Source organism: Herpailurus yagouaroundi, unplaced genomic scaffold (assembly GCF_014898765.1).
Source record: "Herpailurus yagouaroundi ecotype Mexico unplaced genomic scaffold, PumYag 308, whole genome shotgun sequence".
NCBI classification, from domain to species: Eukaryota; Metazoa; Chordata; class Mammalia; order Carnivora; family Felidae; genus Herpailurus; species Herpailurus yagouaroundi.
In genome coordinates this window covers 5,049,709-5,071,415 of record NW_024412525.1, presented here as the reverse complement: position 1 = coordinate 5,071,415, position 21,707 = coordinate 5,049,709, and the positions used below count along the sequence as shown (strand labels likewise).

The following is a 21,707-nucleotide window of genomic DNA, read 5'->3' as shown; positions in this document are numbered from 1 at the left end:
ACATAAATACCTCTCAGTTCTGAAGTAGCTGCTAACGCTGCTGACAAGTACATGATTCAGGTCTTCTGTTTCTCTTTGTTGTATGAATCGTGAGCTTTCTTGGGTTTAAAACGGTTTCACAAAATGTGGGTGGAAGGAAGCGATTACGCAAGGTTCTTTATTCTTATGTAAGGCATTGTAATAGGAGCCTTCTCTTGTGAGAGCCCGGATAGCTCAGTCGGTAGAGCATCAGACTTTTAATCTGAGGGTCCAGGGTTCAAGTCCCTGTTCGGGCGCTTTGCTTTAACTTCCGCCTTCCTTTTCAGCTTCGATTTTTAACAATCTGAACAACACAAATTCCGTCTCACTGGGAAACCACCACGTAAAAACTTCCATATTCACCAAGAAATTGAATGAGTTTGCGTAGTCAGTGTTTTCTTCCCTGAGAACATATTTACCTCGCATATTCTGAAAGCAAGGGAAAAAAAAAAACCTCAATTTGAGGCAGAAAAAAAAACCTCAATTTGAGGCAGAAGTTTGCTTCAGGGCTGAGATTTTCGTATGGTAATATTTGGTAATGTAAGTAAGGGGCAAAAGCCAGACGCCCGAACAGGGACTTGAACCCTGGACCCTCAGATTAAAAGTCTGATGCTCTACCGACTGAGCTATCCGGGCGCTCTTAGGAAGCCCTGCTCTTCTGTTTACTTGATATAATTCTAATAAATTACTTCTCTGGTTGAACCATATTTAAAGTATCTTTTTTAGCAAGATTTTAAAAAAGCATTTATTTTTCTGTTTCTCCATTTCCTTAAGACATGTGTTCTTGAAGTTCTTTCATATTTCATATTTGATCAATTGCCAGTATCTACTAAACTCTGAAACGAAATGGTAGCGACTTATGGGAAAGGGCAACCAACATTAAACTTTCAGACATAGAGCTGTGACCTCTTTTTGTTACAATTCTTGTGTCTTCCGTTTATCACTTCGCCAATAGGACCTCTCAATTTTAGTTACTCCACGGAACTAGGTGACCGTATCTTTCTCTTTAATGAAAAATACATTTCCATTAACTAGATGATACAGCTGTTAGATGAGCATCCCTCAGCACAAAAGAAGGAAAGACGCATTTGATTCACGAATAGAGCAGCTAATATAGGAAAATAGAAGTGACAGTGGAAAGGTGGGTCCAAATTTAGGCGAGAGAGAAGGAGCTTAGACTTTTAATTTAGGTTTTGACCGAATTTTTGCTTTTCCCTGCCTTCTAGGCACCTTGCAGTTTCCAGGTCAGATTCACAAAATGAGCCCTTGTAAAGCAGTGTCAGCATGCACCAGTGGGAACAACGTGGAGTATTAGCAACATAAACCTCCAGATCGGCCTAGTTTTTCCCAAAACCAGTTTCAGCAGCCCTGGCGCATGGGGTGGGGAAGGCAGGATTATGAAATTCCGAAGACTGATAAGGGAACTCATTTTTGTTTCTGGGAACTGGAGGCTTCTGAACACAATGAACAGCAAAACCGCTCAGCCTTGGTTGGAGGACTTTCTTTCCCACAATTGTCTGATTCTTTTAGAACAAAGACCAACAAATTGTGTGATCCTGAGCAGTCCTGGGTTTCCACATCTAGAAAATGAGGGAAATTGACCAAATGACCTGTAAGATACCTTCTAAATCTGAAGTTTTACCACGCTCTTCCTTCTCCCACAGTGAATAAGATTAGAAGGAACAGACTCGAAATGCAACAGGAAGGAATGATTTAACTGCATATTTTATTGATCATCTATTATGGCTTAGGTCCTGCACTAGCTCTGGAGTCAGAGATCTGTAGGACACGGATCCTGCTCACAGCCTGGGAAAGAAGGCAGACACGTAAGCAAACCACTTTAGCAAAGTAATAAGTGCAGCAAGACGAATTCAAGTACAGAGTGGCATAAGCATGGGCAGCAAGGCCATGGTTACAAAACCAGGATAGGGGCCCTGGAGTTTTCAGCAAGGAAAACACATGGTCAGAGTTGAATTTCAGCAAATAACTGTCAGAGGTGTGCAGAGTAGATTTTAATGAGCCAGCAGACGTTTGTCATTTATTCATTCAGGCATTTCTTGAGCATCCACTGTGTTAACTAAGGAAAACTCCTCGCTCTGTTTTTATGAATGAGATGTGGAAACGTGCGATACCTAAATTCGTTTAAGGAAGGGAAATGGTGTCTGTCTAGGCTCCCTAAAGGGGAGAGAATAGAGGCGCTTTGAAGGTTTTTTTCCCCCCTTGCCCAATGGCTTTGTTATGTGGTATTCCATGGTAGCCCTGAGAGAACACAGCACAGATTTAATCACCCTCTCCTTTCCTTCTGTTTAAAGTTCAATAGACTGGATAGGATTGACCCATCAAGTGGCTTGTTGAATACCTACTATTTCCACAGCAGTAAACTAGACACAGTGGGAAGGAAAACACTGAACCTGGAAGGAGAGCGGGGAGTGTCAACGGGGCGTGAAGAATGGTGAATAGGTTAGTGTGGCTGGAATGGAGGGAGGTAGAGACAGGAGGTGCCAGATTGGAGACAGCTGACCAGATTCATCCGGGACCGGGGAGAATAATTGTGTCGTACAGGCAATGGCAAAGTTTGAAAGTTGAATCAAAAGTCTGGCTTGTTCACACTGCAGTGTCACACCTGAGGTAGCGTGAACTGAATCCGCTTTTCCCCAAGTTGAATTACAAACAGGGGTGCCATCTGGTACCTTATTTACCACCATCCCTTCCGGGAGTGCCTCTTCATTTCTCACCTCGCCTAGACTGTCGAACTTAGTTCTCCCACTAGAGGGCAGTCGAATGTCACAGATTCCATATTGGGTCCCCCTCCCCTCCCCACATTTCTTAAACATAATTTCCGCCACTATTTTGTCTTTTTCTAATCAAATGTTTAACTTGGTATGCTTAACAGACGGTGTTACATTAGTTTCAGGTGTTCTCCCACTAATTTTTAAAGGGATGCTTTTTACCCCCCCCCCCCCCCCCCCCCCTTTAACCACCCCCCCCAACACCGCCCGCCATTCCCAGACTCACCTGTCTGAAAATCACCACCAGCTCTGTATCAGAACCGGGAAAAGTTGTGGAGCAAGAAAGGTCTCTGCAGCTCTCGCTCCTTCTTGCCCTCTCAGTGACACCGTCCGTTACCTGGACCCTGACACAGTCCTCTTCCTACAGCTGGCAAACGTTAGCTTATGTGGTTACGCCTTGAAGAGGAAACTGTTTTCACAAGGCCTTAGGGGCACCTGCGTACAAGGTGAGGTCTTGTCCTCCTCATCCTGAGACTCCCACAGTGGCGCATGACAGGGAAAGCATATGGATAGTTGGGACTTGAATACAATTGTATTGAAGAGCCAGAAAACATCTCTAATGTTGACTTTTTTTTTTTTTAATGTTTATACATTTATGGGGAGGGGGCAGAGAGAGAGAGGAAGAGAGAGAATCCCAAGAAGGCCCCATGCCGTCGTGAGATCACGACTGAGCTGAAATCAAGGGTCAGATGCTTAACCAACTGAGCCACGCGGGCACCCCTGTAATGGTGGAATTTTAGGCCAGCGGGAAAGGTTTAATTTTAAGAGGCTTTCCCAGGGCTTCCCAAACCAATGCAAGGTGTAGCTGCCTGTGCAAAGACCCCATCTTCCATCATCACTGTGTAGAGTGTTTGGAGTTGAGACCATTACAAGGTACCAGGGAGATGCATGGAACAGAGAAGTTGTTTGGAGAAGTCTTCTCTGGTGTTTGGCCCTAAAAACTCCAAACTGAGAGCATCCTGGGTTTCAGGTGAGCCCTCCTACTCTTCTCCTCTCTGAGAATACAGAGAGGTTGGCAGCCCAATAATCTTGGACAGCCTCAAGAACTCAGACACTAGGATTAATATTCTCCCTGAACAAGGCAGCCCCCAAGTGTTCTGGGTCATGGAAAAGATGTAAGAGAGAAGCAGGACTGATTTCGAGGCCAGTGGGACCCAAAGGGATTGAAGTCAGTCTGATCACCAAATATTTACAGAGTTTCTCTACCCCATCTCCAGTATCCATTCACCTTTGCAAAAATATTTGGATCTCTTCAAAGAAAGTCTACTGAAGGATTTTTAAATGAAAATGGTACAAACATTGCCCTTTGCAATTTTAGCTCAGACTTGTTTTACGGATAAGCCCGGGCCCAGAGCAGAGCCCTGAGAGAACACAGCACAGATTTAATCACCCTCTCCTCTCATTCCTTTCGACCACCTGCTCCCTAACTAGTAACCAGTTCTTCATTCACCCATTCATTCATCAAGTATATACTGAACAACAGCTTTGGATCAGGCAATGAATTAGTCCTGTAAATTCAAAGGTAAACCCAACAGAGATTGCCTTGTCCTTAAGAAGCTTACACTCTCATTACCCTCCTCATCTGTCCCCTCCCCAATTCAGAAAAAAAGCAAACAGGCAGTTCTGACACTCGGCGATGAGTGTTACAATCCAGGCAGCTATCAGGTGTATCTAGACATTGTTAGGAAGCACTCTAGGGAAGCTTCCTGGAAAGCTAATTATAGGGTGTATTAGTTTGCTATTGCTACTATAACAAATTACCACAAATTTAGTGGATTAAAAGTTTATTATCTTAGGGGCGCCTGGGTGGCTCAGTTGCTGGAGCGTCTGACTCTTCATTTCAGCTGAGGTCACCATCTCATGGTTTGTGGGATGGAGCCCTACCTCGGGCTCTGCACTGACCACGCAGAGAAACTATTTATAAGAAGCTTATCATGTAGGTCAGAAGCCTAACACGGGGCCCACTGGGCTAAAATCAGTGTGTCAACAGGGCCGTGTTCCTTTCTGAAGGCTGTTGGGGGGCATCTATTTCCTTACATTCTCCGGTTTCTAGAAGATGTTCACATTCCTTTGCTCAGAACCTCAATTCTCCAACTTCAAAGCCACCAACGTCATATCCCTTTTGCCATTCTTCCATCATCACATCTCCCTCTGGCTTCAGCTGAGTAAAGTGTTCTGCTTTTAAGGACCAGTGTGATTAGATTGGGCTCACCTAGGTAATCCAGGCTAATCTCCCCATCTGGAGGTATTTAACTTAATCATATCTGCACAATCCTTTTGCCATGTAAGATAACATATTTATACGTCCCAGGGATTGGGAAGCAGACATTTCTTCCTCAAGGGGGCCATTACTCTGCCTACCGTGTAGAAAGACAGCCACATAATGGGAAGGGCAACAGAGGTGGGATTTTGGCGGGTAGGAGGCCCTTTCCAGGCAGTGGGAAGCGCGTGTAGAAAGACCCCTAGTTGGGAATCACATGTACTCTAGAAGCAACATGGAATTTGCCTTGGAATGAGGGAGGGAGTGATTCATTCAAGCCCCATTTATTAAATGATGACATTATGGGCATTCTGAGGATACAAGATGAACAAGACAGTTTTTGTCCTCCGAGGCTAGAGTGAAAAGCAAGGGCCAGGTTGTGAGAGGCCTTGTTGACTTTCTTAAAAGTTTGAGCTTTGGGGCACCTGGGTGGCTCAGTCAGTTAAGCGTCCGACTTTGGCTCAGGTCATGATTTTGTGGTTTGTGAGTTCGAGCCCGGCGTCGGGCTCTGTGCTGACAGCTCAGAGCCTGGAGCCTGCTTTGGATTCTGTGTCTTGCTCCCTCTCTGCCCCTGCCCTGCTCACGCTCTGTCTCTCTCGGTCTCAAAAATAAATAAAACATTAAAATATATATATTTTTACGGGGCGCCTGGGTGGCGCAGTTGGCTAAGCGTCCGACTTCAGCCAGGTCACAATCTCGCAGTCCGTGAGTTTGAGCCCCGCATTGGGCTCTGGGCTGATGGCTCAGAGCCTGGAGCCTGTTTCCGATTCTGTGTCTCCCTCTCTCTCTGCCCCTCCCCCGTTCATGCTCTGTCTCTCTCTGTCCCAAAAATAAAATAAACGTTGAAAAAAAAATTAAAAAAAAAAGTTTGAGCTTGATGCAAGAGCTATACAGTCATTCATCCATTTGTTTGGCAAATTTTATTGAGCACATGCTACATACCAGGCACTGTTCCAGGCTCTGGGAAATACAGAAGTTTAAAAACTAAGGTAAAAAAATAATAATAAAACAATAACAATAATAACAAAAATTTAAAACTAAGGTAAAGAATCCCTGCACTGGGGCCCCTGGGTGGCTCAGTCGAGCGATCAGCTCTTGATTTCAGCTTAGGTCATGATCTCATGGTTCCTGGGTTCAAGCCCTGAATCGGGCTCTCACTGACAGTTTGGAACCTTCTTGGAATTCTCCCTCTCTCTCTCTCTCTCTCTTTCTCGCTCTCTCCCCTTCCCCCAAAATAAACTTAAAAAAAAAAAAAAATCCCTGCCCTCATGGAGCTGACAGGCTAGTTGATGTTAAGGAAGGGAAGCAGATGTCTGCTTTAGAAAGATCATTCTGGCTAGGGTGTTGGAAAAGAGACAGGAGTGGAGCAAGACTAGAGGTAGCCCAGCCCCTTAACCCCCTTCCTCAAGATTCATAACCTTTCCCCACCTTCACATCCCTCCCTGGCCAGTTCCTGTTTTGTCAGGAACCTTCTTTCCCCTTTATCCTCCAACGGTACCTATTCTGCAACACCGCCGGGCTCCCCGCCCCCAGCCCTGACTGAACATTCTACACCTGGGCTTCCCAGTGCTGCAGAAGAAAAGGATGAAAATGTTAATACCGTAGTCACTACATATCAGAATATCTGATTCCAGCCACATCCTCCACCCTGCTGACAATTCCATTCCCTCTCTAAGAAGTTACCATCCTCATTCCTTGCCTGAACCACTTTCCTGAACTCTCCTCAAGCCCAGCTTGACCCCCTTCTCTCTCAGGAGATTACCTACAGACCGTCAGGTAGCAGGCAGTTAGCGCCTAACCCCCAGGCTTACCGATCTACACAAACGTCTGCGGGTGCACCCTTCCTCTTAGATATCCCAGACAACCCTACCCCCGTGTGTCCGGATCCCATCTCCTCTGCGACATTTTTCATTAATCATCTCTCTATCTCCTTGGTCTCCCCCCCCCCCCAACATATGAGCATGTTTAAGCCTTCCCTTCTGAAAAAGGAAAGACATAACAAAAATCTTTCCCTTGATCCTGCAGCCCTCCCCCCACCCAATTGCCTTACATTTCTCCTTTCCTTTAACTGTCAACCTTCTAGAAAAAAATGCTCAGTGCTATTTTCGGTCTCTTGTATTCCTTAGCCCACTGGAGCCTGGTGTTACTGTGACTGTTCTCACAGCACGGGTCCCAGTGACTTTCCTGCCAATCCAACGGGCACTTTCCGGCCCTGCCTCCCCTGGATGTCCCCGCCACACCGGTGTTCCGGTCACTTTCCTGACACTTCCTCCCACCCTCCTTTCTGACACCCTATGGTCTCAGTTTTTTCCCCTATCGACGTGGTTGTTTCTTCTCCATTTCTTTTGCAGGGCTCTTGCTTCCTCTGTACGCCCATCTGGGTGATCTCACGCATGCCCACACCTTCGCCGACCATCTATAATCTGAAGAGTCCAAAATTCCTGTCATCTGTCCGTGCCTCTGCTCTGACTTTAGCTTCAGAAATCCACTGTCTGTTAGACAACCTCACCTAAACATTCCACAGGTTCCTCAAACCCAACATGTGCAAAATTAAACTCACGTTTGCTCCCCCAACACCTGGGCCCTGTCTTACGCAGTCCCCCACTTAGTGCTGGCACCACCTGCCACCAATTCCTATGGCATCAGGCGGAGAGGGACTCTAGATTCCTGCCCCCACTTCCTACATTCAATATATTATCAAATATTATTATTTTTTAATTTTTTTAACGTTTATTTTATTTTTGAGGCAGAGAGAGACAGAGCATGAATGGGCGGGAGGGGCAGAGAGAGAGGGAGACACAGAATCGGAAGCAGGCTCCAGGCTCTGAGCCATCAGCCCAGAGCCCGACGCGGGGCTCGAACTCACGGACTGCGAGATCGTGACCTGAGCTCGGACGCTTAACCGACTGAGCCACCCAGGCTCCCCTATTATCAGATATTATTGATGTGACTTCCTAACCATCTCTCATACCTGTCCTTTCCTTTTCATCCTCATTGCCACAGCCCTGGCACATCAGAGATTCTCTGATCTTGCACTCTGAACATAGCCATGGCCTCCTAAGCTCTCAGCCTGTTCTCCTAACCTGGCAGGGAGCAGATGGCACGCTCCAATCTGAAGAGACAATTTACAAAGAGTCAGCAGGGTGAAGGAAAGCCACAGGAACAGTGTGCGGTACTTTGGGGCCAGCAGGAAAGCAAGTTTCCACCCCCAGGCCTGCGAAGGCAAAGGAGCTGAGAGAAGGGAAGGAAGAGGAGAGGGAACCACCTAGGGGGAGCTGTGAACTTTGGTTGAGGGTGGCAGCCAGCCCACAGTGACTCCAAAGAGAAGGAAATCCCGAGAAACAAATAGCCAGACCTCTTTGACCTCCTTCCTTCCAATCTCCTGCCAGGGCTCCCCAGTGGCCACGCCCTACTAGGAAGCCAGAGGGTCAAGATTGCGTTTGCAGGAGCAAAGGGAGGACACACAGTGCATCTTCCAAATCCTTCCTCCCGTGTAACATGCCAGAAGGTTTTTCTGGTCAGATCGTTCCCAGCTCCACTTGTCTACCCCCTGGGTTCTCTGTCACCTGCAGGACAAAATCTAAACTTTTTGGCATGTCCTGATTTCTCTTATAAGGACATTTTTCTCCCCACCAAAGTGCGTTATAAAGCCTTTGATAAGACGTTCAACCCAGTGACCCAGGCCTCTTTCCTGTTAGCTCTCCATTTGGGACTTTTCACTCCAGCAACACAGATGCTGATGGCCCACAGGCTCCTCTGTTCTCAGGCCTCTGAGCTTAGCCCAATGACAGGCAAACAGTAAGCTGTCACAAGTATTTGCCTCGCCAACAAGTGGTGAATGGGGGAGTAAATAAACACATGTTTTTATCCCCCGTGGCTCTCGAGGATCGGGACTAGGATCATGTGTACATTATGATGTACGCGCCGCATTCTGTCTAGCCATTAACACGTTTCACTCACATTCTCTCATTCGAGCCGCATAACAGCCCGGAGTAGGAAGTGAAGCTGATATTACTGATGCTTAAGAGGGTGGAGGGGGCTACGCAAGGTCACCTGGCAGAGGGCCGAGAGAAATGCAAACTTCTCCTTCTCATTAGGGATCCTTTGCATTCACTCAGATTTCATCTTATATGAGAACAAAACAATATCCCAAGAAATCCTTGTGAACCACAAAGTCACTTTTCATATTGTTCCCCCCCCCCCCCCCCACGTAGGACGTCCTCCGGTTATTCAAATTCCCTTCCTAATAAATAGCCTCTTACTGAGCTCTGGAGTCTCTTCCAATTCTACAACTATGAATCTAAGTATCGTGTTGGCTTTGTTGCACAGTTTTGTATTAATGAGGAAAATTTAAAGGCCCTGTATCTTATTAAAAAGGCCCTTCTGACATTTTTTTAAAAAGTAAAACTCTAGTAAACCCTAAACAGACTGAAATAGTAGCATTTCAATAAATATTTCCTTGAGACCAGGGAAGGGGGAGGTTGGCAGACGTTTCCACGGGATTCCCCTGGCTGGGGAGGGCTAGGCTTCTGAGGGAGGCTGGGAGCCTTGAGACCCTGGACACCTGAAGGGGACTGCAGAGCGGGGGGGCCTGGGAGTCGGGTGTTGATCCTCACAGACCCGCCAGAAAGGAAGGAGGGCCCTGGGGGAGAATGGGATACAAGTGTGAGGAAAATGTACTTTGAGATCAGGGATCATAGTTACTATGCCAAGCAAATGCAAGTGAGGAGCTGGCCAATTCTCGGTTTCTTTTGGGTGGAGTCTTTAGGAAAATTCTTCTAGAGACCACTGCTCAAAGAAAGGCGCTCGGAGTAAAAATGTTAAACATGACCTACTGAATTGAAAGAAGCGGGTTTTTTCCCCTACCATAGTTGGGGTGGAGGCCGCTCTACCTCCCCCACCCCTACTAAGGGTTGCTATTCTCTGGGGTTCAGGTGGGACGACCCACTTGGGCGAACAGAAAACCCAACGAGGCTGAGCGCGCAGCGCGGTGACAGCTCCCCCTCCGCCGCCCTCAAGGTAGGGACTTTGGCGGGCGTCGCAATCCTGATAAAGATGGGGGCAGAGGGGGGATGTCCTCGAACCGCTAAGTGGTTCGTTTTCAGCCGAAGGACCTGGCGTGCATCCGACCCGGAGCAAAGGGGCCCCCGCAGGGAGAAGTAACGACCATCCGCAGAATCCTCCCCCGGGCGGGAAGCGGCGGCGCGGGCAGTCGGGTTCCCGAGCACAATCGGACGCCAGCGCGCAGCTCGCCCCCGCGCCCCCTCCGGGAGGGAAGGAGGGAGGGAGGGAGGCGGGAGGCGGGAGGCGGGAGCGAGAGGTGGAGGGCGGTCAGGGTTCCGGGGCCCGCCCCGCCCTCGCGCTCGCCGCCGACTCGGCGCTGCGGGCTGGAGCGGGCGGCCGGGCGGCTGCCTGTCCAGGCCGGGGCTGGCCGCGCCTCGCGTCGCCGTGCAGTGCGCCGGGTCTCCGGGAGATGGCTTCTCCGCTCCCGCCCGCTGCTCCCGCTATTGTCTCGCCCGGGGTGGCCTGACTCTGCGGGCTCGCGCACGCTCGTGGCCCGGAGGGCTTCCCCCGCGCCCCCCGGAGCCGGTCCCGCGTCCTCCGCTGCCTCCCCGCCAGCCCCCGGCTCCCTCCTCCCCCCCCCCCCCCCCCCCCCCCCCCCCCCCGCGCCGGCGCTCGTGGCTCGCGGAGAGGGGAGCGGCGCGCGCGGGCGCGGGGACGCCTGGAGCTGCGGGGCCGGCAGCCCACGTCGCCGAGCACGCGACACGTCGGGTCTCGCAGGGAAGCCCGCAGCGAGCACAGGTAGGACGCTCATCCGGCCGGGAGCCGCCGCCCGGGGTCTGCAGATTGCCCGCCGAGCCGAGGGAGCGGAGGTCAAGGGGCTCTCCCTCCAACATGGCAACAGCCGAGGTGCAACAATGGAAGGAGCCGCGGGTTCCCGGCGGCCGGCAGAGCTGCGGACGCGGCGCCCTGCAGGTTGCCGGCTCCCTCCGCCACCCCGCCCCAGCAGTTTCGGGGTGTCTCGGGTCCCCGCTTCTCACCCCTTTCCTCTAAACACACTTCCTGCCCTCCAGCTGCACGGCGATCTGAAGCAACCAATGGTTTGGGGGTTGAAGATGAGAAATAAAAAGCAAAATCTGCCCCGGAGTGGGGGTGGTGGGGATGGTGCTTTCTGTTGCGGTGGGTGAAAAGTCAGCATGTAGCCGCGGGAATGTATACATTTTCTGGCCAGACGGATGGCCGACTTGGCTTCTCCCTTATAAGGGTACTGCAGCACCAGGAGAAGCTTGGGGGAGAGAGAGGGACCCTCAGGCCTGACTTTCCGGGCCCTCCGCGGAGGCGCTGCTCTCCTGGCTGGTACTTGTCTCTCATTTTCAGCTCCCGACAGCGGCGACTTTGATGTTGGGGAGTTATGGCAGCTGCAGGAAGCCCTGGGGACGCTGCCAAGCAGGGGTGGGGTAGGGTGGGGAGCCAAGGGGCTTGGCCAGCTCCTGGGTTGTGAGAAGAGGTTACCGAATGTATGAGGTTAGTGCACACACCCTAATTGGCCGAGGGTGTGTGTGTGTGTGTGTGTGTGTGTGTGTGTGTGTGTGTGAAGAATCTGCCATTGCTCTTATTCCTCGGGCCAACCTTCTCGCCCTCTGTCCCCACCCCCTCTTGGGGTCTTTGTGGCTTCCCTGTCCCAGTCCCACCAGCCACGCCTGGAATGGAATCTCTATTGTCTCCTGCTGCCCTGATGTGTGTGTGTGTGTGTTTTTGGTTTTTTTTTTTTTTTTTCCTTCTTCTCAATTCCGCTGGTGAATTTTGTACCCTGTGCTGGCTGGTCCCAGCATGGCACCAGATTCCTTAGCACACAGCTACCCCGGCTTCCAGAAGTGGGCCAACGCTGCCCCTCCTTCTTTCTCTAAACTACCTGACTGTCTGGGATGGGGCCAAGCAGATGTAAGCAATTTGCGCCGAATTCCAAGCCTGTATCAGTTGCTGAATGAAAACTTACTCCACTGCCGCACCAGGCCTTGGAAAGATATCGGAAGAGCCAGTGTTCCAGAGGGTGACAAACCTGATCCCAGGTTACTCCTCCTTCCCCAGTTCCAGCTGTGCATCCTACAGCAGAGAGGTTAGGAGGCTACACAGTTACATCTCCTCCAGAGCCTGGCAGTCGCATCTGGGGTTGTGTCCATGGAAAAATTAAGTAGAGGCATATTTTATAGCTCTGCCTGGCAGCCAGCGTCCGAGGCGATGGTGGCTCCGAGCCGGAGCCCTGGACTGAGGCTGTGGCTGCTTCTCCTTTGGCCTTTGGGTGAGCTCAAGGTTTGATTTCCATGGCTCTGAGTTTACTGCTGAGTGTGCATGGGTGTGTGTGTCTGAATTTGATCAAGCTCTCAGCCCTGGCCAGAAGGGAGCTTGTGCGTTTCCCTCTCCCTGGAAGCGTCAGTGAGGGAGGCCCATGGGTGTGCTGGATTTTCCCTGGGGTGCTCCCTCGGGATTGCCCAATGGCCTGGAATTCTTCTGGTCTTTGCCATGACATAGTGGCCCTCTAGCAGGCACCCCACAGCCTTGTGGGCCTTTGAACCCCTCTCATTGGTTTCCTCACCCCACCTGGGCCTGGCACTCTGTAGGTACCTCGTATGGATGGGCCTTCAGCCTGGACAGCCCTGCCGCAGCCAGCAGGGAGAAAAATGAGAGAACTCTGTTGCCTTTGGGGGGGTTCGTGACCGGCCATAAACTTCAGGCTCCTCACGATCCCAGGATGTGAACTTGGACGTGACAGTGCGGAGTAGTAGGGAAAAGGGTGGGTGGCTTGGGGGTCAGGAGGCTTTGAGTCCTTGTGTGACTGACTTCCTAGCGCTGTGAGCATGGACAGCTTGTGAACCTAAGACTTAGTTTGCTTATCTGTAAAATGGGGAAAAAATAATACCCTGGGCTCACAAGGTTGTTTTAAGGGTGAAATACATTGCTTCCCGTGAACTGAATAAAATCACGTGTGCAGAAACACTCTGAAAGCTGCAGAGTACTATAGCAATGTGCGTTATTCACTCTTGAGTTTAGCCTTGGTAACAACAAAGGAGGGAGAGCTGGTGGGGGTTGGGGAAGGAGTGGGAGAAAGGGATGGAATAGAGAATGTTCTAGGACATGGGAAGAGTGATCTGATGATACCAAGATAGCTATGTTTTGGGTTACTTCTCTTTTTTTTGGAGGGGGGGGGTTACTTTAAAAAGGGCAGGATGGGAGCTAGGAGAGAAGAAAAGGCTGCTTAATAATATTTGTAGGGAAGTGGGGAGACATATACTGCCCCCCCACCCCAAAGGCTGGCTACTGTCCATAGAGGAGTGCTGAGCTGGCAAATAATATAATAGGCTAACGTTTACTGATGTCAGTCAGCTAGTTAATGACAGAGGAGGGATTTCAAGCAGGCTGTTTCACTCCAGACCCTGTGCTCATAACCTTGATGCCACTATCAGGGAGATGTTGGGTCTTGGGAGAATGGAAAGGGATTAGCAGAGTCACGGAATTCATCCACACTGGCTTCCCTTGGATTCGAATGCCCCTGACATGTCACCAGACTGGGACATACCTTAGACAATAAACTTCTCAAGGGCAAGGGCCCAGCATCGCACCTCCTTAATTCCCAGGTATTTGGGGGTCGAGGGTGAATTCCTCGGGGTTTCTACCTCACAGCCTTTCTCTGCTTTCTCATTTGTATCCCTACCTTCAGTGTAAGGAGAAGTCTGGGGATAATGAAGTCAAGCAATTTTGCTACCTTCTGGGCAACACTAATACCGTTTGGGAATTGGGGTGCTCTGGGAAACTGAAGCAAATCTTTTGTTTTAGTATTTCTATATCTGCTTTATTTTGTATCTTTTTTATTTAGGAAATTATTATTTTATTTAGGAATTTAGGATATTATTATTATTTTATTTAGGAATTTAGGAAATTATTATTCTTGCATATCCTACGTATGACTTTTAGAACCGGAAAGGATTTTGGAGATGGATGCCCTGAGAAGTGACTCTCCCAAGGTCATGCAGTTAGCGATGCTGGAACTTTACGCTTGCCCCACAGATCACAAGATGACCAATGACAGGACCTGCCTTTCGGCACCTTAGAGTTGTGTGCAGACGATTGGGAAATTCTCTTAGAACACTGGTCATGGAATTCACTCACCCCAAATTTCTATGTCGGTGAAAGAGATTAAGGACACAGAAGACACCATTTGTGCGTCGGGGCAGAGGCCTTCAAGTTCTGGAGAAGGAAGAGGAAAGAGGTTCTTGATATTCCTGAGGCAGAATGCAGAACTGGTGACTGAAGGAATCTTGCAATTCACGCCTTCCTCTTTTGAGATACTTCCTGTAGGAAGTCTCATCCAGCAGAGGCTCCATGGCATTTCAAAGAGGAGCCAAAGGTCATTTGTCTCTTCAGAAAATGTTTTCCTTTCACCAAAATGTTATGACTCCTGCCTCTCTTCCTTGCCGAAAACGCTGGTCCATTCTCTTCTTCCTGGACCTTTCTCTCGAGCCACCCCTAGTCACTGAGAGTCATCTCCTGGGCAATAGTTTTCTTCTGTGCGCTTCTTCCTGCCATGATTTGTGCATCCTATGTCTCTGCTCCTGAGGGTCCTGTCCTAATGGCTAGATTCCACTTTGTCTCCTCTCCTGTATTCTCCCCAGAGGGAGGTGGGTGTCCGAGATGAGAGCTGCTGTGCTCACATGGCCAGTTGCCCAGGTCCCATGCCTGGCTAAGCCAGGCCCACCAGGAGTTAACGCTATGGAGGCATCCTTTTCAGCCAAGTTCTTCTATCTCAGAGTAGTTGGTCCACTTGGTAGCAAACCAGAAGACATAAGGGGAGGGGCAAAGGAGAAGGAACCAAGGAGATTCCATTTTCAGGAAATACTACAGCTTACCTTGCTAGTGAGAAGAAACAGATATGAGCCTTTCTTGTCTTAGGTCGCAGGCTAATCTAGAATGTTGGTAGGTGTAATGATGGGGCTCTTCCAGGGTCGAGACCCCTCTTGAGAGCCCCCGTTTTCTGAAAGCAGGGCATCTGCCACATTCCTGATTCGCCGTGCTGTTACCCCTTCCTACAGGTAAATAAAGGAAGTTAAACTGACAAGGAGCACCTATAAAGTGCACTTAATGCTGACCAAAACTGTAGAGATTGTTTGCAAATTGGGTATTATGGGAAGCTGGGAGAAGACATCTATATTATTTTCCCCAAGAATATTATGGCCAGGATTTCAGATTTCTGCTCTAGACCTTAAGAAGGCAGGTTATTATTTTTTTTAAGTAAGAGAGAAGTTAGATGTAGTTCCCTGACGGGAGACTTTGAAACATAGAGTGGTTCCAAAGGGATAGCCAAGTCTCCCAAGTGCAATTTTGATGACGCTGTTGCAGACCGTTTCAGCAAGGAAGGTGAAAAGGAGCCACCTGAGCTCAAGTTCAAGTACCACGAGGCAAGAGCATATGATGAGGAATAACCACCGGCACTGAGTGTCCACCTGTAGCTATTTTTTGTTTTGGGGGGGTTTTTTGTTCTTGTTTTTAGTTTTTATTTTAATCCCTGTTAGTTAGCATACAGTTTTATATTAATGTCAGGTATTGTCCGCCTGTAGCTTCTCAAACGTTATCTGTACTTTCCCCTTCCCCTAACCTTGGAGAAAACCGCGATGATGAAATCGCCTCCTCCCCTCTCACCGATGTGAGACCTGAGGTTTCGGTTAGGTTTAGTTCAAATTAAGATTCCGAAACATGCCGAAGGTTGTAGGACTAGTTAGAGAAGAAGCAAAGTTTGAGTCCAGGTCAGGAAACTTCCAGCACCTGTGTTTCTTCCCTTGGTGCTCCCCTGAGGGGACCACTGAGAAGAAGTGTCAGTGAGCCCCAAGTTCTGAATGAGACAGGGCTTCCCCAAGAGTCCGCTGACAGAGTTGACAACAGAAATGGTTGTTTTCAAAGCCATCTGTGGTGAAGCAATGGTCACAAAGGGAGATAAGTCAGAGAATGTTTAAAAAAGAACTCATTCATTCAGCAGATGTTTTTTGAGGGCTTACTAATAATGACTTTAGGTGCTTTCAGTGATGAGGACTGATAGCCTTCCAGAACTTACAGTTGAGTGGGGAATACAGACAAGTAAATGGGCTGTGTGTTGGGGGCGGGGTAGGGGTGGGGGTTGAAGCATGGGATGCTTTGGAAACTCATAAGTGGGACACTTGGGGTAGTCAGACGTCCTGGAAGAAATTAAACGTTAGTCAAGGGGTGCCTGGGTGGCTCAGTCAGTTAAGCGTCCGACTTCGGCTCAGGTCATGATCTCACGGTTCCTGAGTTCGAGCCCTGCATCGGGCCCTGTGCTGACAGCTCAGAGCCTGAAGCCTGCTTCTGATTCTCTGTCTCCCTCTCTCTCTGCCCCTCCCCTGCTCATGCTCTGTCTCTGTCTCTGTCTTTCAAAAATAAATAAAAACATTAAATGTTAGCAAGAGCTGAACAATGAGTAGAAATTGGGGTGGGGGATGAAGTGAAAGGCAAAGGGGGTGAAGTGAAGGTACTTTAATCTGACCAGAACCATTGAAGGAGTTTACCTTTTATCTTTTATTCACAACGTACCTGATGCTCTCCTCAGTGCACGGCAGTGGAAGAAGACAGACATAGTCCCTGTCCTTCTGGAGTTTGTATTCTGGGAGAATTTAGTTCACTAAGGAATAAATTAAACCAAGCTTTTTTTATTTTGCTGACAGGGATTCTATACTGGTATATCAGGGAATTCCTCATAGATAAACTCTGGCGGAACTTAGGGAAAGTTTGAGAAAGACTCTTGTGATAGTCCTATGGGTAACATGGGGTGGAGGCAAGAGGTGGGTTAATTGATGGTTGGTTCCTTGTTCTCCGACAAAAACATCTTCAGTGCCTCTGTTCATTCATTCTTACATCTATTGATTCATCAACTGAAGGGCAGTATAAATTCAGTATGTACATACGAGTGTGGCTTCGGACCCAGATTCCGTGGGTTCAAAGCCTAGCTCTCCCTCATGCTAGTTGTTTGACTTTGGGAAAGTTACTTGATTTCTCTGTGCTTCTGTTTCCTCGTTTGTAAGATGGGGGAAAATAATAGTACGGGGGGTGGGGGTGGGGGAAACAAGCTGTGGTAAAAATGAAATGAGTTCATTAATGAACCATCTAGAATAGGGCCTGATAAATAGTAAGGGCTTAGAAAATGGTGGCGGTTACAATTACATTATCATCCTTCAGGCAAGTTTGTGCTGAACCCTAGGGATACAAACTTAAATTCAATATGGTCCATGACCTTGAGGTAACCACATTGTACTCCAGAAATTACAAGTGAATGCATGAGTTGCTTTACGGAACGGGGTAATCCTATAAACTCGGTATGAGGCAGTTGTCCATGGCTGCCCCAAGAGGTGGTATAATCTGAGGCAGCATTTCATAGAAGTATAGAAGCTAGGACAATAGCGTTTAATATTTTGGGGACTTCTGGGGCGCCTGGGTGGCGCAGTCGGTTGGGCGTCCGACTTCAGCCAGGTCACGATCTCGCGGTCCGTGAGTTCGAGCCCCGCGTCGGGCTCTGGGCTGGTGGCTCAGAGCCTGGAGCCTGTTTCCGATTCTGTGTCTCCCTCTCTCTCTGCCCCTCCCCCGTTCATGCTCTGTCTCTCTCTGTCCCAAAAATAAATAAAACATTGAAAAAAATTTTTTTAATATTTTGGGGACTTCTGAATTCCAAGAATCTAATAAATGCAATGGGGTATCAGCCCGGAAACATAAACTACAATTTTGCCTTCCTCATCCAGAATCTCTGATTCTGTAGCAGGGAGGTGTTAAATATTCTCCTCTGGCTTGGTCTGACCACCCTCAGAACATGGTATTTAACAGCTCTGTCCCTAGTGTAAAACGCTGTGCTGAGCGTGGTGGGGAAGACAAGATAAATAAGAGGTAATTTTTGTTCTTAAGATTAATGGGCTTATGTCTGTGAAAGTGCTTTGTAACTATAAAGCACCCACCTGGATAAAAATTATTTTTATTCTAATCACTAGTAGGTATAACACAAAACACTAAATGCCGTGTATATTTAAATTAAAAAAATTTTTTTTTAATGTTTTATTTCTGAGAGAGACAGAGACAGAATGCAGGTGGGTTAGAGGCAGAGAGAGAGGGAGACACAGAATCCGAAGTAGGCTCCAGGCTCTGAGCTGTCAGCACAGAGCCTGACACAGGGCTTGAACTCATGAGCTGTGAGATCATGACCTGAGCCGAAGTCGGACGCTCAACCGACTGAGCCACCCAGGCGCCCCTAAATTTTTTTTTAACATTTATTTTTTGAGAGACAGAGAGTGAGTGGGGGTGGGGCAGAGAGAGAGAGAAGGAGACACAGAATCGGAAGGAGGCTCCAGGCTCCAAGCTGTCAGCATAGGGCCTGATGCGGGGCTCGAACCCACAGACTGCGAGATCATGACCTGAGCCGAAGTCTGACGCTCGTCCCACCAAGCCACCCAGGCGCCCCAATGCTGTGTATATTTAGAGATGTTCAAAAGAGAGCAAAAGTCACTTTCTGTCATAGGAGATGATAGAAGGCTCAAATACAAGGGCAGGTGTTTGTAGAGGGCAAGCCAGAGAGGATTCCAGAAGGCACTAGCGTGACCGAAGATTCATGGGAAAACTTGTGGCCCCACGGAATGCTTAATAATCATCAGTATTTGGGGGGCCTGCAGGGAACTGGGCTGGGGCTCAGTGTGGGGAGTCTTGAATGTCCAGTATGAAAGCAGGGAGAGACAGAAACCTTTTCGTCAGAAGGATGATATGAACAGAGCCATTGCTCCAGGGTTGTGGCTGTAGAGCAGATGCTTTAGGGGTCAGTGGGGAGACAGAGACGCTTAGGAGGTTGTTTCAATTGTTCGGATAAGAGAAAGAATAATAATCTTTGGTGCTAGGGCACCTAGGTGGCTCAGTCAGTTAAGCGTCTGACTTCGGCTCAGGCCATGATCTCATGGTTCGTGAGTTTGAGCCCCACATCAGGCTCCCTGCTGTCCGCACAGACCCTGCTTCAGATCCTCAGTCCCCCTCACTCTCTGCCCTTCCCCTGTTCGTGCTCTTTTTTTCTCTCTCTCTCTCTCAGAAATAAACAAATATTAAACAAATAATTTTTGGTGCCTAATGGGTGCTTTCAGTAGGTTATTTAACTTGAGGAAAGTAATCGGAAGCTTGGAAAGGAATGGACCAGTCTGAGAGAGACTGGAACAGGAAGGCTGGGAGATTTCCTTCACTGGAAATAGACTGGTGGTGGCTCAGTCTGGAAAGAGCACTGGAGCGGGAGTCTGGGACCCGCCTCTAGTTTCTAGTCCCACTTCTGTCACTGACTTGCTGTGTGATTCCAGACAAGGCATTTCTCCTTCTGGTCCTTGGTTCTTTCTCTCTCTCTCTCTCTTTATGTTTTTATTTGAGTATGGGCGACACACAATGTTACCTTGGTTTCAGGAATACGACTTCTCTGTATGTTACGCTGTGCTCACAAGTGCGGCTACCGTCTGTTACCGTGCGATGCTGGTGCAGTATCGTCTGCTAGATTCTCTGTGCTGTGCCTTTTATTCCTGTGACCTACTCATTCCATAACTGGAAGCCCGTATCCCCCACTCCCCTTCTCCCATTTTGACGCTCAGCCTTTGGTCCTCTTATCTGGAAAACGGTGCGTCGTCCTTTGGTTTCCTCTTGTTTATTATTTGCTTACTTTTGAGGGGCTTGCGACGGTGAAGAAATGCTTTGGGGTGTCGGGGGAGAGGGTGGAGGCGTTGTACCAAGATAATCACCAACGTCAGCTTGCCCGTTGGGTAAAATGTGACGTGCCTGGGTCCCATTCTGTGAGATAGGAAAAACGCTATGAGTTTTGGCCGGAAACAGGTTCCAGTTTAATTCCTGATTTTGTCGTTTACTAGTTGTGTGACCTTGGGGGGGAGGGCAGTAAATTATTCAGTCCTTTTCCTCTTTTCCGCTTGCCTCATCCATTAAATAAGGATATTAACATCCACACGTAAGGATTGTTGTGAGGATTAAACAAGACAAAACCTGGCACAAAATGCCAGAGGAGAAAAGCAGGTGTATTTCTTTCCTCACTTGACCTCCCCCGACCACGCTGCCTGCCCCCCTCCCTTTCCCTTTCCCCTAAACAAAGTATGACACCTTCCCTCCAGGGAGGACTGGGGACGTATCCCTGGGGATACTAACTTGACAGACTTTGTGGTGGTGTTTACATACATGGGACTGGCATTTCAGCAAGGTGCCTATGGAACCTTAGCCCTAATGGGCCTGCACCCACGGTCACATCCTGGCTACACTTACCCAGCTGCCAGCAGTGTCACCTAATCCCTACTGAGAATGGTCTGTGACTCCTGCTACCCTGGTGCCCTGAGTGAGGGTCACATGGGCAAGGCCCCCATAAAGACGGGGCTGGTGAGATGTTAATGAGCTACGCTGTGCCAGGCTGATCACCCCTCTGTCGAAGGTCCCCCTTGCTCAGCATAGACTGAGGCCCTGCTCTCCGGAGACCTCGGTCTCCCTTGGGACCTTCCTGTGCAGAGTGGGGCATGGGAGATGGGAGAAAGGCATCAGGCAGGTACAGAGCAACACCAAATCGTTGTGTCACACACGCACACAGCCTCAGAATGTTAAGGAGACACTGAAAGCAAAAGCAGGAATTGGAAGGATTGACCAGGGAAGGCTTCTGGGGCTCTCGAGTCAGAGTGGGAAGAGGAGAGAGAGAGAAAGTAGGAAAGAGGAAGGAGCCTCCAGCTGCACCCAGGGCTTTGGAGGCCCTAAGAGTCAACCGGGTGGGGAAATAGGGTACGGGGAGTCTATACCAGGCTGTGAGTGCCGATGGGTCCTTCTGAGGACTCTGGAACCTACCGCTGGGACAGGTCTGGAGACCAGACAGATGTGGGGAGTCCTGGCTGGGATCTGGTACCACCGGACACTGCCTGCTGCCTCCTTCCCAGGCTGCCATCTCTGTATCCCTTTCCCTGTGGTTTGGGGATTCTGAACACTGGGAGGCCATCTTGGAGAGGGTCTCAATTTTAGTTCCCTCTTAGGGCCCAGCATCCTGAGTGGAGTTTCTCCTTTGACCAGGGTAAGCTAGCATCCTTAGTCTCCCTTGGGGGTCAGTGTCCTTGGCTGACCCTGAGCAGGATATCCTTCTCAACTACTGAAGAAGGCCTGGGGGCCTCCTGGGTCAATCTTGGCCAACAATACCCAAGGCCGGGGTTAGGAGGGGTCAGTGACTTAGAGACCAAGCTGCCTGCCGGGCCTCACTGAGGGGGACATGAGTTCTGGACAAGGACAAGAGATGCCTAGGCCTCAGGAGCTGAGACCAGGGAGGCCATGAGGAGGCACAGCCACCATCAAGATCCACCCCGCCTACCTATTAATGGGTCATTCCTCCCAGGCCACTGGAAATTTCCCTTTCCACTTCCAGAATGGGTTGGGTTGGGCCCTCCTCTGCTCAGACTCTGCTTTTTTAGATGCAAATGTCCCTGGGTGGGACTAACACCTTGGCCTCTCACACCCCTGTGTAAATTAGTATCAGATGTTTGCTAGTGTTTTTTGTGTGTGTGTGTGTGTGTGTGTGTGTGTGTGTGTGTGTGTGTGTGTGT

General features: G+C 49.2%; 1 protein-coding gene and 2 non-coding genes across 5 annotated transcripts in view; 2 read left to right on the top strand and 1 right to left on the bottom strand.

Moving 5' to 3' along the window:
* The first annotated feature begins 202 nt into the window (after nucleotides 1-202).
* Nucleotides 203-275, top strand: TRNAK-UUU (transfer RNA lysine (anticodon UUU)). Its single transcript has one exon. It is a non-coding gene; the product is annotated as a tRNA-Lys (tRNA).
* A 306-nt stretch (nucleotides 276-581) lies between these two features.
* TRNAK-UUU (transfer RNA lysine (anticodon UUU)) lies at nucleotides 582-654 on the bottom strand. Its single transcript has one exon. It is a non-coding gene; the product is annotated as a tRNA-Lys (tRNA).
* Nucleotides 655-10,457: 9,803 nt separating this feature from the next.
* The window catches only part of PIK3C2B (phosphatidylinositol-4-phosphate 3-kinase catalytic subunit type 2 beta), a 66,585-nt gene continuing 55,335 nt past the window's right edge, over nucleotides 10,458-21,707 (top strand). For all 3 annotated transcript variants that reach the window (XM_040462265.1, XM_040462266.1, XM_040462268.1), the window contains exon 1: nucleotides 10,458-10,869. The gene's annotated coding sequence lies outside the window, so the exon portion shown is untranslated. The remainder of the gene's footprint in view (nucleotides 10,870-21,707) is intronic.